The 12,216-nt window shown below is 36.6% G+C and overlaps 1 protein-coding gene and 1 non-coding gene across 3 annotated transcripts in view; both read left to right on the top strand.

The window, feature by feature from the left end:
* The window catches only part of LHFPL6 (LHFPL tetraspan subfamily member 6), a 258,726-nt gene that overhangs the window by 144,737 nt on the left and 101,773 nt on the right, over window positions 1–12,216 (top strand). The window lies entirely within an intron of this gene.
* LOC115930486 (small nucleolar RNA U13) lies at window positions 10,576–10,677 on the top strand. Its single transcript, XR_004067122.1, has one exon. It is a non-coding gene; the product is annotated as a small nucleolar RNA U13 (small nucleolar RNA).

Raw genomic sequence — 12,216 nt, 5'->3', positions numbered from 1 at the left:
AAAGTATTTCTCCATTATGTAATTGAATGTACCCAGAATCAGCTGTTATTACTGTCTTACAGGTAATAACACTTTTCCCAAAAATATAATAAAAGCTCCTGGATGATATTCATAGTGGTGAAAGGTAGTTTCTTTGGGCTGGACTTGACATTTTAGGATCTGGATTTCTGATCACTCTTTTCTCAAAATCTTAATTTCACTGTGTTACTCTGTGGCCATTTTCTATGTTCTTTTCTATATGAACAGGCAGTGGATAAATAGGAACATTTATGTAATTTTTACTTTTATTTATTATTAAGGTATTATTTTATACAATACAATTCACCTATTTTAAGGGTGTGGCCTGAGGTATTTTGGCTATTCAATTGTTTAGCCACTACCACTATCAAGATATACAACAGTTTCCTCATCTTAAAAAGTCACCAAGTCACCTTCTCCCTTTATCACATACCTGATTTTTGTCATTGTGGTTTTGCCTTTGTGCAAACAGGAATAGATTGCAGAGTCATACGGTAAATGTACCTTTAATATTATAAGGAATTGCTATACTGCTTTCCCAAGTACCTGTACGATTTTGCATTTTTACCAGCAATGTATGAGAGATCTACTTGCCCCACATCCTTTCCAGCACTTGGTATTGTGAACCTTTCCAACTGTAGCCAATCTAGTAGGTGTGTAGTGATATCTCATTGTGATTTCAATTCACATTTCCCTAATAACTAGTGATGTTGAACTTCTTTTCATGTACTTATTGCCCATTTGTATACCTTCTTTTGTGCAGTGTCTGTTCAAATCTTTTGCTCATTTATTTAGATTGTCTTCTTGAATTATAAGAGTTCTTCGTATATTGTAGATACAAGCTATTTGTTGGACATATGTATTGCAAAGATTTTCTCCTAGTATGTTGCTTGTATTTTTGTTTACTTAACTGTGTTTTTTCAAATATAAGATTTTTCATTTTGATAAATCCATTTTATCATTCTTTTATAATTTGTGCTTAAGAAATCTTTGTCTAATTTGGCCAAGTGCTGTGGCTCACGTCTATAATCCCAGCAGTTTTGGAGGCCGAGGCTGGCGGATCACTTGAGGTCAAGAGTTCAAGACCAGCCTGGCCAGCATAGTGAAACCCCACCTCTAATAAAAATACAAAAAAAATTAGCCGGGCGTGGTGGCTCATGCCTGTAGTCCCAGCTACCTGGGAGGCTGAGGCAGGAGAATGGCTTGAACCCGGGAGGTGGAGGTTGCAGTGAGCCGAGATCACGCCATTGCACTCCAGCCTGGGCTACAGAGCAAGACTCTGTCTCAAAAAAAAAAAAAAGAAATCTTTGTCTAATTCAATATCACAAATGTTTTTTCCTGTGTTTTCTTCTAACATTTTAGCTCTTATGTTGAGATTCATAATTCATTTAAACTTAATTTTTGAATGCAGTCTGAGGTTCTTTTGTATTTTTCCATGCAGATATCTAGCTGATCCATCACCATTTGTGGAAAAGTCTATCTCTTCTCTCATTAAATTTCCTTGGCATCTTTGTCAAAAATCTATTAGTATGGTGGATTACATTAATTGCCTTGCATTACTGGGATAAACCCCACTTTGTCATAATATATTGTCCTAATTATATATTGTTGTATTCAGTATATTAATATTTTGTGAAGAATTGTTTTTGGTTTAATTTCCTTCAAGCCAGGAAATACATTGATCTCTTGACTTTTCGCAATTTATCAAAAGTGAAAATCTGTATTTCTGCTATCTAATATCAGCCTTTTACAGATTTGGGAGTAAAGTGCTATCTAATATCAGCCTTTTACAGATTTGGGAGTAAAGTCAAATCCTTGAATAGTTATTTTCTAAACAATCCTCTGAAATTTGGAAGAGCATATACATTTATCTCCAAAAGAGTCAATTTTCTGCCAGTCTGCAGATTATCCCCAGGAAGATGTGGCCCAGATTGGTTAATAGGCACTTTTAAGAAACTGACACTTGTCTAGATGTGAGTCCAAATAAGTTAGCAATGGCTTTTGCCCTCAGGAAGATTGTGTCCTTCTCTTGCTTGCTACTGGATTGTTTCTATTTCCTTGTTAACCACTCTGAGCAACACATTCCAGCTCTTATCACTTACTTCCAGCCTCTGGCAGTCAGGTCAATACATTTGTGTCCTGTTTTGATGACAATGATATGGATTTCAAGTAAATGTATGTGTTTCCGTATTCATAACATGGTTCATCTGAAATTTAATCAAATTTCTGATTTTTTTATTTGTTTCTTATGTGTTTTGTTCATGTAAACAACATAGGCTGTGTGACTTTAATGTGGTTAGAAAAAACAAGTTCCTTTCTCTGCTGTCTCACATGGTAATCTTATTTGCCTCTGATGACTGGAGCAGATGAAGTAATCGCTTCGCAGCATCTGATAAATACATTACATTAACTGTGAGAAGCAACAAGAGACTCAAAAGCCTTGTTCCCAAGTGAAATAAAATCAGGTTATTGTCCTCATAAGGCATTTCTCTTCCTTAGGCTTCTGAGCAGGAGTCATTGGTGCTGTACTAAGCATGTCTGCTCTCTCTAGAACTAATGAAACTCTTGGCAGTTTAGAATAAAGGTCATTATTTTTGACAAAATGGAAGATGGGATTTGGTATTCAAATGATTTAGGTATTTTTATGCTAAAAATATTGATGGTATGTGGAAATAAAACCACACCTTTTCTCCTTTGATGGGAGCAGTGTGTATCTTTATATTCCGTTATTTCAGAGCATGCTGTGAAATTTCAACTTTTTCCCTCCCTGTGTTCTTCCATGACTAACCCAGTTTTCAGGTCAGGATGAGGGTTGCCGCTGGCCCGGCTGTAGCTGCTTTAGTGGGAGTGTTCTGCATGCTCTGGGCGCCCAGAACATTTTGTTAAATGATTTAAACATGAAACAGCTGAAACCACTTGACTTGGTTTTTTTCGAGGGAGTTGGAGGCTTCTAAACAACAAAACTTTATTTCTCACAATTCTGGAGATTGGGAAGCCCATGACCCATGTACAAGCAGATTTAGTGTCTGGTGAGGGCCCATTTTCTGATTGAAAGACAGCTTCTTCTCCCTGTACCCTCACAGGGTGGAAGGGCACTTGACTTTTATTGACAGAATCTCCAAAGTGAAAATAATAAAAGTAAAAAAGTGAAGGACACTCTACAATCTACAATAATATAGTAACATTTATTTTTCCAGATGCGTTTAAAATGTCAGCAATTATATGCATTGTGACCTATTGGATGAAAATATTGTATCTCCACTCCTTAAATGTATCAGTAGGAAGACAAAAATGATGAATATGTGTAATAATAAATTCATTCTATCCACAAAAGGCAGCTCTTTAAAGCACTAATGATAATTCAGTGGTGCTAAAATGGAATTACCAAAAGACCTAAGTACCAAAACCAAACCCAGCTCTTACCCAGGCATCCTTTGATTACAACTCTTAAGGAAACGTTAGAGAGAAGAAATTGAAGTGTCACCAACTCAGAAGATTAAATGGTGTTGGATTGTATTTTAAAGTATTAACTGCAGGTTTTGATCATCTTAGTTTCATTTTTCTGGATTATTAACCTGTCCTATAGAAATAGAATACTTTATAATGAGACAAATTAGAACATTATACTGGTAGTTTGAGATCTAATATTCCTTAAATTCTCCATTTTTCTTGAGAATCAGAAATCAGCTCTTGATTATCCCCAAGTATGAAGGGAAACTGGGTTGGAACATCCAAAACAATCAATAATTCTGAAATCAATTGCATTTGCCTAGGGGATGCAATAAAAGAACTCAATCGAAGTGTATCTTAGGAAGTCCATGTATACACTCAAAACCCCTGAGCCTGACCTTGAATTTGGCCTTATCCCATTGCTCTCAGGTGGCCGATGGGCTAGAACTGCATTGAAGAGAAAGTTAGATTCTTCTTTTCCTTAACCATATCACACACGACTTGCTTGTTGAATTCTTTCTCCAGTCATGATACACATTGCAGTAATTTGTCTGTCTTGTTCAACTCACACCCATGCTGTTGAGTTAAAGAACAAATGAATGGACTACCTGCCCAGGGAAGGCGAGGGACTCACTTCATATCAGGTAGTTAGTCATGAGGTAGAAGTAGAAACACTCCCTTATCAATAGCGTGGCCTGATTTTCACTTAGCTGCTGCTTCTATCAGTCTGGATTCCTTAGCTGGGGTACTAATACTTGCCTTGGCAATGTTGAATATTTTAATGAAATTTAAATGAGATAATCAATATAAGTTTTTACAAATCTCAACATTATAAAAACATGACACAAGGTATTTTATTTGCTTTTTGAGATAAAGGGTTCTCTATTTTTAGGCAAAAGGTACTGCATGAGTTAAATGCCCATCATGATATACTTCAAGGCTACTCACAATAGAAATACTGCATAAGCCTAACATTGATATAGCTTCATTCATCCTCTTAATTTGCCTGATGCTACCTTTTATTTTATTTTTTGCTCTAATGTAAATTCAATGAAATGTTGCTTATTTTATTTGAATCAACTAGGCTTATTTTCAGCCGTAACTGCCATGCCATCACTTAAATGTAGTTTTTCAAGTAAAGCCAGTGAAAATGTATTCTATTAGGTGCAAGAACGACCTCAACTCTCAGGGTAAGGCCAAAAAAAGAACGGCCTTCTGTGTTCTTCTGTCTGGTATATGCAGGTGAGTGAAGTCAGCAGGCTTCTCTCTATCTCAAGTGTTCATAAAAAGCTTTTGAAAGGTCAGGATTCCAGGGAGGCCTCTTTGTTCCTGGCATCTCAGTTTATTCCAGGCTGCCTCTGGCAAAAGTAACAATCTCTATCACTATCTCTGGGGGAAGGAAACTGAGACAGATGGACAAAACCAGAGGATGGTACAGAACTATAGAGAACAGAGCCAGCTAAGCAAGAGGAGAGCATTATAAAGGGAAAAGGACTAGGATGCCCTATTTTTAAATGGAGTGGCTGTCCCAATAATACTATCAATGGATATGTCTGTTTTTCACATCTAAATTTATGCATTGGCCATTATTCTTGCGGCTCTTCCTTTAGCTTGAATTACAGTCTTCAGCATCTTAATTGTGGTGTTTGAATGAGGCAGCAGAAGAGGAATGTGTGTGAGACACCCGGTGTCTGGGTATCATCATAATGAGTCTAGCAGAGCCCTGCACAAAGTCCTCCTGTCACCCTACACTCCATGTGAGACAGCACTGGGATCTGTGAAGAAAAGGAGGAGCATCTCCCTACTGCTCCACTTTACATTTTTAAGGCATTATCGTAACATAGGCAATTGTGGTTTTCCATTTGCTTTCACCAAAACGTATGACCCCCTCCTCCCTTTCTCTTCTCTAAGTTGAAGTCTGTATTTCTGAATTTGGTGATTTGTATCAAAACCTGGGCTAACTGGCTTAGTATGTAAGAGTTTCTCTTTGAAGGGCAAACATTTCAAATATGGAGTCCTCCTAGTACTCCATAATCTGGACCGGCTGAAGATTGTTTTTCAGTGCAATGTGCTGTGTTGATTTTCTTTTTCTGTGAAGCCTTGTCTGGATTAAACCTGTGTCCTGTGGATTGCTTCACTTCCCTCCGCAGCCCAGTGGGGAGTGGGACCAGCTGGTGTAATTCTGTTGACCTCATTTAAACTCTCTGTTATATCCTTTTTTTTTTTTTTAACCTTGATGTAGCTGTACATAACAAATTGTCCATAGAAAGTTTTTGTTCCTTTAAAGTGTAAGGTTCCTCTTGGGCCTTGATGAAGATCATACTCATTCAGTTCATGGCCCTGGTCCAAAAATAGTTTTTAAGCTCATCTTATGCACGTGCATGCGCACACACACGCACACACACACATATTTCCTGTAGTTTTACACTTCTGCTTTGCATAGTTTTATTACTATGCTTAGATAGGATTTTTCTCACAATATTTAACAGGAATTACTTGAATATATACTAGAATCTTTAGATCTTTAGGAATATTAGTAAAGGGTGTAACTTGATAATGCTTTAAAAAAGGCCAGGAAAGGAGAATCTATTTGGCTCAACCTACTTTATGAGACTTATTAAAAAGAAAATGTTAACAGTAGAGACATATGCTGATAGGACATGTAAGGAATTAAACTATCATTATAAGACCCTGCTTTGTTATAAACAGCTTTTATGTACTTTCTAAACATATCTTCTGAATAACATACATTTGAGTTCAAAACAAGCTGATTTAATAGCCAACAATAGTGCGAGTTTGATTTAGTGGCTTTTTGTGAAACAGTTTTCTTTCTTTGGCTAGGTTATGTAATAGGTTGGCTACAGGCCAACTGTTTCTCAGCAAGGTTAACAATAATTATAAACCCTGATCTTCTGAAATCACAAAGCATATTCCCAGCTTGGAAATAAATTTACTTATAATAAAATCATACTGCCAATTGATGTTTTTCCTTTACCCATTGTTAATCACCCAATATCTTAGTTGCTGCAGAATAAAACAAAAGTTCAGGTTTTCTTGTTTTTACCAGAAATATGAACAAACTTAATAGTATCTTCCATTGACTCTGTAAACTATTTTTAATCACACATCTCCCCCTTTCTAAATAAATAAACAAACAAAATGGCTGTCATGACTGGGAGAAAAACCTGACAAGTTTCCATTTTAGCTTCAGTGCACATTTCCTGGGCAATCATAAGCCAGCAACTGGTGTTTACAATCCAGCTATCTTCCGGAGAGTAGAAGTAAAATATTACCTAGTATTATTGTGAGTTAGAATAAAACTCTTCGTGGTAAATTTGTGGTAATTGAGGGTCCTAATATGTGAACTCTTAAATATCAGGTTTTGTTTTATTATTTTGACTTCTATTGTGACATTAATCACATTTTTCTTTCCAGTTCAGGGTCCCTACTGCTCGGTTACTGTATGTTTATAGTCTAATTTAATTTTATAATTCAGCTAAGTAAAATACTGTATGGGAAAATTATACATATCACAAAATGGCCCATAATAACATTAGCTGGAGCCATATGAAATGACTGATATTTGACTGTTTTTGACCTACAGAAATGGAATTCACTTGGTTCAGACCTACCAAAACCCCACTATTTAGTGGTTCAAATCAAGAAGCTACCCACTTAGTACACCTGGGTGTACTAGCAGCACCTACTGAGTGTAGGCAAAATCAGCTTGAAGTTCTTAGAATCTAAGCATGGATAGATAGAGAGAGACACAGATATCTCTTTATATAGCCATATCTAGGTAGATATCTCACACCCACACACCCACATACACATACATATTGTTTTAAGCCTTTTAAATGAATAGCTTTCTAAAATGAATTAGTACTTTCATAACTCATTAAACTGACTAAACCAAACAAAATAGGAACTTTCTGAATGAATCAGACATCAGAATGAACATCAACTCTTCTACTATGAATGCAGTACCATGATGCCAGCAGGACCTATTGAGTTATATTGGTTCTCACTGCAGTATCCCCAGACTATTGTGCTTTTTAAGCTTTTGTCAGTTTTGACAGATTTTCTATTTTGTCTAGTATTGTATCTCTGCTCTCATAGAACCTATAACAAGTACTAACCCCATTTATTTATGGCTTCTAACATTCTTTAGAAATTTAGACTCTTTAGAGATTTAGAAAACAGGTTGCCAAATTTGTAATATTTTTAGGTAAAGCATAAAAGCAAATAATCTGTAAAATTGATGGTGTGTGAGTTTCTCCTCCAAGACAGAGCAAAGAGTTTGATGGCTTGACTTTTGTGACTTGGCTAATTGATTCTCAGTTGTGTTCCAAATATATGAGATTGTCAGATGAGTATTTGTGGATAAAGGAGATGTTATAAGAAGAAGCCAGGGAAGGTGAGTCTGATGCAGAGCTGTGGAAATTAGCAAACTATTCAATCTTAGTTTGAAATTCCTTTTTTTTTTTTTTTGCTACTTTCAGCATCATTGAACTCTTAACCATTGACCTTGGATGGACTTGGCAACTGAGTCACAGATATTGTGACTTTAAATCTTTAGGTTAATAGCACTCAGTTTTCAGTGTGGGCTCCAGTGGTATCCACAATAATGAAATCTTAATTGCTTAGATGATTTGGCTCAATCTGTATATCTTATGTTCTGTCCTGAAAACAAGTTCCATGATATAAATTAAAGGTAAGGCAGTCTGTTTCATCAATTTAGGCTCATTTGAAATCCCAAACTTTAAACTGAATGTTAACTATTTCACAGTTACAATATTTTTCAAATGGCAAAATTGTAAATCTACTTCTGTAAATAATATTGTGGGAAAATCATAACAATTGCAAAGTTGGAAAATACTTTTCTTATCAATACTACTTTTTCATATTTTCTTATTTCATATCCATTCACACCCTTGACCACGACAAATTAGGACATTTTTTATTATAACACTAACCTTTTATAACCGTATAAGTAAATATTACTTTATTAATTTGTCAGATTTAGAATTAGGTGTTAATTCTTTGGTTTGCCATTTAAGTACATTTTACACATATGTGTTTAGTGCATATTTCAAGTAACTGTCATGAAATGTAGTGAGGAATATCACTGGTCATTCAGAACAGAGGGTCAGTTTACAGTTGATGTGGACGTCTGTATCTGTGAGTGCTGGAGGCCCATGCAGCCGAGATGCAGTGGAAAAGCTTCCCCGGCTTGTGAGGCCAGTAGCACCTCCCTTGCTCTATTAAAGCTGCAGACTAGCAATAAGTTTCCATTTGTGCATTGACATGGTTGAGGCAGTTTTAGAAGGTCTGACAGCATTGGGATTAGCTCCCCAGATCAGATGACTTCTAATGCATCTGCTCACATTGTTTTGCCAGCTTTCAATTGGCCAGTTTCCCCAGTAAGTTCCTTTCATTGCAAATCTAATCTCCTTTACAAAGTAGAATATTACTCTTAGTTTTGTCCTGAAATAAGCACATTAAGTAATTCATTATAGTCTTCCAGTAAATGGTTCCTGTTATAGGCATTTTAAATATTTCCAAATGATCTGGTTGGATTAACATCAGTAAATTAAAAGTGTCTTTCACCTGTCTGAATTTAGAGTTCTCTCATGAATGATGGTTTGGACAACCAAAAGTTCTGTTAAAAATAATTGTAGGCATGTGATTTCTGTTAATGAGGCTTTTCCATATTTAAATCTAGAACTACCACCAGACCTGATCATAGCAATTTTGTACATTAAGTTGTACATTGTTTACAGAAAATGAAAGTAGAGATACAAAAATGATGAATTTCTCTTGTGCGTAATGTCTGCTCTTTTCATAATTATATAATTTAGCCAATGTGCTAGATTCTTTAGATAACCTTGTTCCCACCTCTTTAAAGAATCCTTCTCTATTTTGCAAACTTCCCCACTTTCCTACCTGATGAATAAATGTGCAGTACAGACAAAGCTCCTGCATAGAAGCAGGTCGTGTTCCATAATGTATTTGTTTGGACCTCAGAATATTATATTATGATATGTAGGATCCAAGGCCAATAGACAAGAGCATATTTAACACAAAATGTACCCTGAATAACAGTGCTATCAAACTGAGTCATCTGGAGAACATTATTTCCATGAAAAGTGAGGCTTCCAAAAATTTAAATGCAAGCAACAAATCTGCTCTCACTGAAACTCTGTAGCTTTGAGATCTGTGCCTTCCCACCACCCCTGAGAACTGGGAGGAGACTCCCACAGTTCTGAATGTGTGATTGATTTGGCCTGGTGCCTGGCTACAATGAAAGAGATTAGGATTTGGGAAGAGGGTAGCACAAATATTCAGGGTCAAGGAATTAGAATGAAGATGGGAGGACTATGTGAAGGGTCTGGGTGAGGAAAGAGGAATGGAAGAACATCCCCAGATGAATTCCCTCCTTTTTCCTTAGAGTTTCTCCTTATCCTTCCTGTTTCTCACTTTCCAGACTTTTCAAAATTATCAGTAATTTATGAAGGGTGGAGAAGAGCAATGGCCCAAATACTATACTAGGTCAGGGATGGATCTCCCTCTTCTTGCATCCTTCCCTTTTCCTCTCTTGCTGTGTGAGTACTCAACCCTTGAGTGACCTTGGTGCCACTGAGAAGTGGATGGGTAAGGCTGAGCCCTGGGTGCAGAATATACTCCATGTGTTGTTGAAGAGGCCTGAAGTCCAGTAGCAACAAAAGGGAATTCCTCTTTCAGGCTCTCTGGGCTTGCAGATCTTATCAGTTAGATATGTGGTATTACTGCTTTTCATTTAGGACACACAGTATCTTTCATGGAGTACTCTCCAACTCAAGAATTCCAGGTCTGATCTTACCTATGGGGTGGAGTTTAATGAATCTGATGAAAAATTGTCAGTTCAACCAGGATCCTCTTAAAGACTTGATTCCTAAATTAGATATATCAATTTAAAAAAAATGTCGTGAAGTATAGGCTTTATGAACAGCAAGAGAAAGCTTAAAAAAAGATTATAAAAATTTCCCTTATAATTTCATCTATTTGGGGATACTCAAGAGAGTCTGCACTGTACTAAATGGGCACACTCAAATTCAGTGCATCTTGATCCTTTTGTGGTTCATAAGCGTGATGATTGGGTTTCACAGTAATGTGTGAGATGTGCCTTCTTCAGCCTTATTAGGATGTTGGCACATTACCCATCTGATATGAAAAAAAATCAGTACATATTTAACTCTGTGTTCCTATACAAGGCCAACTTAGATTTGTGGTTTGAAAGGATTTGGGCTCTAATTTGTTCATTTAATAGTCTGTGGCTAATTAACTGGGTTGGTTAGAATTCAGCTCTAGAGAGCTTAAGGTCGAGGGCTCAATCTCCCTGTGGACCAGTTTATCTTTTCTGTTTCTTGGTCATTGATTACACTCCTTATTGGTATTCAGGTGACTTACAAAGTTGTGTTATTGATTATGAGGGATTGGATATGGACAAATTAAAGCAAAACCTTTACCAGAGCAAATTTATTGCATATAGTTAACAGGTCAAAATGGCATGCCACTTAGTATCGTGAAGTTTGCTATTGGACGGGACCTAAATGAAAATACCGGCTTTGCCACTTAACTAGAGTACTTTGGGCAATATGGTTTACTTTCCTAAATCTTAGTTTCTCTAGCTACAGAATGAAGATGGTATCAGCCTCATAGGGAAGCTATGAGGATCACCGAGATCCTCAGATACAACGTTGATTGTGGTACACAGTTGGGACATGATCTTTGTTTACCCTGGCCCAGTTCTCTCAGGGTATACTGTCCCATGCTGAATGTCCTAGGGCCTCTGCTTACTCTGTGCTCTGCAGATGGTATCTGTTTAACTTCTGCACTCACCATAGTTCATCAATAGCTGTCTCCAGCTGTACATCGGGAGAGCTTGAGAGCTTGCCTATGAGGACAGTTTGTTCAATGATTCCTCTTATTTCATAGCACCTTTCAACTAAATGGTTCTGAGTGGTAGGAGTTACAGTGCACAGGAGAGGATGGGAGTCTCATAGATACATACACAAAAGATAAGTAGGCCTACTCTGTTGGAGGAGATTACATAGATGGGCTTCAGGCTGTATCTGAATCTTCATATTTCTTCTACTTTATCAGGGCCTTCCAGTGAGTTATCATCCCAAAGTCATTTTCAAGTTTGTGCTCCTAACTACCCTGCTCATTTCCTCATTTGTAAATTTGTTCATCTCCCAGGAGAGAGTTGAAAGTAATAGGTATCATAAAGAAGACTTGGCATACAAATTATAAATAAGATCAATAAAAATATGATGGAATGATGCTTTTTAATTCTCCTTCTAAGATTATTAGCTCTTTTTTGTGGAGAGAAAAATGCAAATGTGATGCTAATTATGAAGATCCATCTGTTATACTTAAAGTACCACAGGAAAAAAAAGCCTAAATTTAAAGCTCTTCTGTAGTACTTTGCAACCTTTGAAGACTCATTTTGGAGAGGCTGTTTCCATTTCAAACAAACTTTGATGTCCTCTAAGGTAGGATGTCTACTTGAAAGACTCTGAGTTGCTATTTGAAGAGACCAGTTTATTCTGATGTACCACTGTTTTTTGTTTGTTTTATTCTGCTGTACCAAATATGTAGTTAATGGACAACTGAATAATTATTTGGAAATAATTGTTAAATAAATTATGAAAAGCAAACATTAGATAACCACCAACCCGAGTACTTATTCAGCTCAGAATTTGT

Source organism: Gorilla gorilla, chromosome 14 (genome assembly GCF_029281585.2).
Source record: "Gorilla gorilla gorilla isolate KB3781 chromosome 14, NHGRI_mGorGor1-v2.1_pri, whole genome shotgun sequence".
NCBI lineage: Eukaryota > Metazoa > Chordata > Mammalia > Primates > Hominidae > Gorilla > Gorilla gorilla.
Note: the sequence above shows the minus strand (reverse complement) of the source record. Positions and strands in the feature narration are given on the sequence as shown.